The sequence below is a fragment of the Pteropus medius genome, unplaced genomic scaffold, assembly GCF_902729225.1.
Source record: "Pteropus medius unplaced genomic scaffold, Ma_sr-lr_union100, whole genome shotgun sequence".
Taxonomy (NCBI): domain Eukaryota; kingdom Metazoa; phylum Chordata; class Mammalia; order Chiroptera; family Pteropodidae; genus Pteropus; species Pteropus medius.
In genome coordinates, this window is record NW_024340696.1 from 35059938 (window position 1) to 35067365 (window position 7428).

The window sequence follows — 7428 nt, forward strand, 5'->3', positions numbered from 1 at the left end:
TAGACGGCTAATCCACAAAAAATTGGGTAAAGGAAAAAAGAATGAAAGCAGCAGAAAACAGATGGAATGAAAAGAAAACAAATGACAAAACTGTAGACAGTGCAAACATAGCTATTACAACATTAAATATCAATGGTCAGGCAAAAATGTCCTCGATAGACACAAAAATATACTAACCATAAAAGAAAAAAATGATAAATTGGATTTCATCAAAATTATTAGCTTCCATTCTTCAAATGCTAGCTTAAGCTCCAGTCCATGAGAAAATATTTGCAATACATTTTTTCTTTTTTAGGCGAGGCAACCCTTGGTTGACCTCACAGATTGCAAGGACCTTGTCAGCTTACAATCCCTTATTTTTATTTTATTTTATTTTTTACACCTACAGCACCTGGTCTTCCTAGATAGTCCCCCATCCAAGTACTAACCAGGCCCAACCCTGCTTAGCTTCCAAGATCAGATGGGATCAGGCTTGTTCAGGGTAGCATGGCCATAGACTTGCCATATATTTTTTATCAAATGCCTTGTATCTGAAACATATAAAGAACTCATAGAAATCAACCTTTGCTAATCAGTTTTGCTGTTCTAACGGATGACCCGTATTTCAATGGCTCTTTTTACACATCAGATACAGGATGTATTAGAGCTCTCCAGAGAAACAAACCAATAGGAAATATATATAAAGAGATATATATGATATATAGGTATGTAGATCTATATATGTTCATTTATTTATTTGTTTATTATAAGGAATTTGCTTGTGTGATTATGGAGGGTGACACACAAGAGCTGTAGTCAGTAAACTGGAAGTAAGTCACATGGTTAAACTGATGTAAATCGGTGGGAAAGTGCATTTGTACCATGGGAATATACTGCAAGTCACATGAAAATGAATGGTGATAAATAATTCTCCTATGGGCGGAGGCAGGGAAATTAGGGACAGTAATTCATTCCATCATATTATCTTTAAGAACTCAGACATTTCCAAATAGATAAAAGAATATCTCAGTGTTAAGTATTCTTTACATACTTTATTAACTTTGTGAATTTGACAAAGAGCTGAAATAACAAATGACACAATAAATGAATCAAAAACAATTTATTGGTAAAATAATTATGGCATTATTTAGAACATAGAATAGAATTATAAGAGGTACAAAAATATGGTTCTTTATTCTTCATGCCATTTTTATGATTCACTATTATATTCGTAAATACTATACTACTTAGTTTTTTTTTTTTGGCACAGGGAAATTTTTTGTGAAACTGAGTTTTTCTAATTTTGGTGAAAAGAAAGAAACTTCATTAATTGTAGTACCACACTTTGTGGTATATCACCACATCTAGTTTATCTGGATTAAGTATCTGTCATTGTCTTTATCTCTGGAATATATACAGACTGGAATCTTTTGAAAAATGTTATATGAGGTCCACTTCCAAGGCATGTTGAGTTAGCATCAAATTTTAATATTCCACTTCCGTAAACAGAAAATAATATATGAATGAGACAGCTCATTATTTTCTTTACTACTTCTTTCTTTTTTTATTTAGAGCAATAGAATTCTTTTTTATTTTTTTATTGTTTTTTCTTTTTTAGGCAAGGCAACCCTTGGTTGACCTCATAGATTGCAAAGACCTTGTCAGCTTTCAATCCTTTATTTTTTTATTTTTTACACCTACAGCACCTGGTCTTCCTAGGTTGTCTCCCATCCAAGTACTAACTAGGCCCGACTCTGCTTATCTTCTGAGGTCAGATGGGATCGGGCTTGTTCAGGGTAGCATGGCCATAGACAATAGAATTCTTTTAACATTCAAATACATACACATACGCATACACATATTCACATAAAGACAAATATACACAGATAGTTTTAGTGATGCATAGCTTGGATTTAATTTTTCAGCTTCCTTTGCAGCTAGGTGTGGCCCTGTGACTATGGAATATCAGTGGAAGTGATAAATACTAATGTCAGGCCAATGAATGCTATGCTGATTTCCCATTAATTACTTCTTACTGCCTGCTCATTGTGTAGGAAATGAGGAATATGGGAGTAGCCAGTGACATTAGGCTTAGTGAGAAAAAGCAGCAAGGCACCTAATGAGGATATCAGGGTCTTCATACTAACCTGAGTCCCTGGATGTCTTTGTGGAGCAGACTTGCCTACCTGCCCTGGACTGCTTAATTCCTCTGAATTATTTTGTGAGAGACTGAAAAAAAAATGTCTTATTTGAGCTGCCATATTTTGGGTCTTTTATAATAGCTTAGCCTATATGTAACCATTTCATAGACAGCTGTGGAATCTGGTATTACATATGAGACTTAAAATCAATTAATTGGATAGAATCTACTAGATAGTTGAGTTGTTAGAGTGGATCTTGGCAACTGACTACCTATCTGACCTTTCTTACCAGTTTTATTAGGTCTGTATGACTCTTGACAGCTTTTTGGTGGTCTAACCCAGGTCTAGAGTATCACACACAGATTTAATTAAATACCTCGCAATAAAAAAATCTCTAAAGTCAAAGGTTATATTTCTTTAATTATAAAAGAGTAACTTGAATTAGTTTCTTTACCTTTTAGCCGAGACCCAGTTCAGATTGATTACTTTTGACTTTTAAAAAGCCTCTTGACCCCAAATCTAATTTTCATAGACTTTTTCATTATTGTACATGTGGTATATTAGTTGTCCATACAATAGGGCACTGGTAAAAGTGGTAAACAAATAGGGATTCTTTAAAATAGGAAACATGCACTAGTTTAACAAGGCCAGGGACATCTGACTTTATCATTTGCTAGAGAAGGTCATCTACAATTTCTAAATAGAGGTAGTGTCCCAGCATTGCATTTTCTACCTTTCATAGAGTAGGAATTGTGCCTTTGAATTATTAGAGAATTAATTTCTCATGATATTTTCTCAGTGACTTACTATTAACACATTCATCTGTATATTGATACTTCTTTCTCTTTTTTAACAACAATAGAATTATTTTTAACACTAGTGGGTCATATCATCAGTTTCAGAGGAAAATATATTTGCTTTCCTTTCCAAGCCAGAGGCTGCTATTGCAGGTTTCAAATCAGATCTCAGGTAAGACTTTTAAAGAAAGAGTTTAAAATAGAAAAAAAAAGAGAAAATACAACTGGTATTTCATCATTCCCAAAGTTTCTGTGACCTTTAAGGGAAACGAATGGCACTGAGAGAAGTTGTAATGAACACTGGCTCCAGTGTTATGACATTTCTATTACCTCATTGTTTGATAATTTCTCTCTACCCTGCTCAAATGATGTCTGTAGTTTGCTTTTTCCATTTTTCACCTTGTGATTTATCTGGTATTATTGAGGACTCAGTCTGTTTACTGTAACAGTGTTTTTATTATCCTTGTCTAAGGATGACTTTATGATTATGAATTCCCTCTGAGTCTGCTCTAAATTCTTCGTTGCTTGCATTCTACAATATTACTCTAACTCATAATGTCTTATAGTACACTGCTGAATATATTGCTGTACAAACAGTATACAAATTTATTTCTTTCCCTCCTCAGATTTTAATTCAGCAATCAACTGTCTTGGGGAGTGGTTTACTCTGTACAGTAAATGAAGAAGATATAGATTCAATAATCAAATATGGCTGGTGAGAAAATAACAGAAACAGAACTATGACACATTCATAGCTTTCCTGCACTAGTAAACACCCAGAATTTTCATTTATTTTGTAAATGTAAAGATAAACCTGAAGGCTATCTTAAAATAGATTGCACCATGGACACCTTAATGGGATGTGAATGTGAAGCTGTCAAGTTATGCTTACAAATAACATTATTTCCTAGACAATTTTATGTGAGGGATTTGTACACATTTTTTTTCCTGAGCAAATATGTGGCTTAAGCCAAGATATGTCAATAAAAGTGCTAGGAAAATGTCTTACGGATATGAACACATTATCTGATAAAAATTCATATGTAGCTGTTTGCTCATGGCTGAAGATAGAGATAGGCCAAAGACCACTGAAGAGGAAACAAGTTCTATGCATTTGGATTCCTCAGCATAGGAGAACATAACTAATACACCAAAGCAACACAATACAGATTTTTAAAAAATTTGCAGTTGTGTTTATGATCACTATTCTCATAGAGATAATTTTGACTTTAAAAGAACTGCGATGTAGACATGATTGTCATTGTTCTACAGACTGGAAAAATGTTCATTCATTTCCCCTATAAACTGCAATGTGCAGAGGACTATTCCAATCCAGATTATTCTGATTTAAGAGTATTCCTGACTATCTTCCTCAACCCTAGGAGTCTGCCTAGTGCAGTGTTTAAAAGCATATCCTCTTGGGTCAGATAGCTGATCAAGGTTTAAATGTGAGCTCTGACAAACTCCTGGGCTATGTATGAGGATGAAAAAAATAATGATACCTGCCTCACGGATGTCGTGTGAAGCATTTAACACATATTAGAGAAGGAATGATGGTTTCTAGGAAATGATTGCTTTTGACAGTGATGTTACATGACTAGTAAAGCAACATATTTCTACTTCCTTTACACCTGCTACTCATCCAGACCTATTTAAATACCATTGAAAGAATAACATTATTTTTACATTTGGGAATATTTGTGGTGCATGTAGCCAGTGTGGGTTTCCTCTGTTGGTTGGCTAAGATATTTATTGGCCCAATATTTACAAACCTCAAGGCCTATGTAACTGTTATTTAGGAATAAGCATTAATGATATAGTGACCCTCCTGCCTCCCCCCAAAAAAAAGAAGAACAAAAGGAAAAAACACTTAGTAAATATTATATATCTAGGAATAGGAGAAGTGTGATTAAAAATAATGAGTAATATGATCCTCTCTAAATTGAGAAATTAAATTTTTAAACCATGATTTTGGATCAAAGCAGTATGCAGATAATTGAAATAAGTTATTGGAAAATATTATAAAGTGAAGAGAACAAGTAATATAAAACATGAAAATAACTGTTCATTTATCTTTTTTAAAGTTGTAGAGCTTTGAGAAAAACACAAAGATGATATTAAACTAATAAATAAGGTTTCATTTTTCAAATCAGGCTTAACATTTCCACATTAATCTAAGAAGAATTTAACCTGTGATTTGGTAACTATTAGAAGAAAGATAGTTACTTGAAGAGTGTCTAAGAGAATTAATAGTTGGGATGTTGGAGAACAGCACATTAATAGTGTATACTAAAGATTCTGTACTGAATTAGTGAACAAACTTATGTCAGGTTAGTCTTATTTTATGAGAAATTGCTTTATCCACACACAAAGTGGTAGCAATACTTTTTATTATTAAAATATAGAAAGTATTCACTGTTAGAAAAAATTATCTGAGTAATATATCCAAAGTGTACAAAATTCAAAAATGTGCTCAAAGTATATAAGGCAAAAGGATATCAGGCAACGCATATCTTTTTTAACCCCACTCATCCATTTTCTTCCAAGGAAAAGCTCATCCCAGTTTTGATTCATTTAGTTGGATACACTTTAGCTCTTCCCCTTGCATAATACTGAGACTGGGGTCCAAGACTTGTTTTAGTTGTGTGATATTTGCAACAGGATTTTTCACATCAGCATTCAGCATTAGGGAAGTCAAGATCCTCCCTTGGGGTTGTGTAAGACATGCAGGTGACCAGGATGCATTGCCTTAGTGATTAGGCTATAGGCAATTGCCAGGGAAACTGTGTCTTTCAATATTTTTATGAAAATGGGATGCCATCCTACAAGATATTAAACTTGAATCAGTTAACTCATTTCTCAGAGTCTTTTCATTCCTATTATTTTTTATTATAAATCTTTCTTTTCATTTTCCATCTGATAAATTGTCAATAACCACTTCTGGACCTGAATTCAAATATCATGAACTTTATTTGATTCCTGATGAACTCACTAGTAAGAAATACCCTCTCAAATATATTCTTATTATATGTCATAGATTATATTAATCACATTACTTGCCTCTTACATTACCTATATCTATTTGTACTCTATTCACTACATTGATATTTTTATACATACTTCCTTAGCAATCTCATCCATTCTCATGGCTTGAAGTTCTATATATATTCTATTGCCTCCCAAATGTAGACCTTTAACCCAGAACTATTTTTTGAACCCCAGACTTGTATATCTAATGGCCTACTTGATTTATTCAGTTGAAAATCATAATTTCTTTCCTGAATCTGAAACTTGACTTATCAAGTTGGCCTTTTTCAAAAGAGGGGAGCTTTGTTGCCACATCAAAATAAACTCTAGAGATCTCTCAGTGTTTACAAGTCTGCTGAAGACTTATTTAGTTCCTAATTTAGTCTTAGCTCTTTTTGAATGGAAAATTTTTTTCTATTGCTATCCTATTTTTGATTAACGAATATGGTCCATTTATTATTTCAATGCGTCATGCTTATCTTTAAATTACTAGATCAATTTACATTATATTAACATTAGCAATAAATAATAAGTTTATGTTTCATGAATTTGCATGTCATTCTTGCACAGGGGCCATGCTAATCTCTGTATCATTTCAATTTTAATATATGTGCTGCCAAAGCAGGCATAAGTTTATATTGACTTTGGTTGTGCCGTTCAATAATTCACAGAATACAGTAATACCTGCTCCAGTCTTTGTTTTCCAGATTTAAAAGTTCAGATCCTTTTATTCTCTTCCTGTAAGATGAACCTATTCTTTTCCATTCTCACTCCTAATTCAGAAAGTCTTTATTAATATTTTTACGAATTCATTATTTTCATCAGGGAATATGGTACAAATTCTTTCTCAGATGTAGACTTTTTGTTTAATAAAACAATAAACATAAAATGTTTCCTTTTGGTTTGCTTTATTGTTTTAATGAAATTTAACAATTTTTAGTTTGATTGGACTCAGCTCATTCCAGGAGAAATAAAACACAGAGAAATCTATAGCTAAGCCTCTTCAACAGTGTCTCCTGACTCACTGTTTTAAAAAATCTACATATAATATTTTATTGAGATATATTTCACATATCATACAAGTAACCCACTTAAAGGATACAATCCTATGGTTTTTATTATAATCAGAGTTATGGAATTACCACCATAGTTAAATTTAGAACATTTTTACCACCGGCACAAAAATAAATCTTATGTCCTTTCTAAATAATTTCCCTTTTTCCCCAAGTTCCCCTCCTGAAGTCCTAAGTGACCACTAATCTATTTGTGTCTAATTTCCTTATCTGCAAATTTTATTTAAATGATATCGTATGTTATATTGTCTTCTGTGGCTGGTTTCTTTCATTAACATAGTGTTTTCAAGTTTCATTTATGTTTTAACATGGATTAGTACTTCATATCTTGCTATGGATCATATTCCATTGTATGAATATGCAACATTTTGTTTATTCATTCTCAATCTATAGGTATTTGGCTTGTTTCCC

General features: G+C 32.8%; 3 pseudogenes; all 3 read right to left on the minus strand.

The window, feature by feature from the left end:
- Positions 1–379: 379 nt before the first annotated feature.
- On the minus strand, positions 380–498 carry LOC120610876 (uncharacterized; annotated as a pseudogene).
- Positions 499–1673: 1175 nt separating this feature from the next.
- On the minus strand, positions 1674–1792 carry LOC120610254 (uncharacterized; annotated as a pseudogene).
- A 4677-nt stretch (positions 1793–6469) lies between these two features.
- LOC120610793 (uncharacterized) lies at positions 6470–6569 on the minus strand (annotated as a pseudogene).
- Positions 6570–7428: the final 859 nt, after the last annotated feature.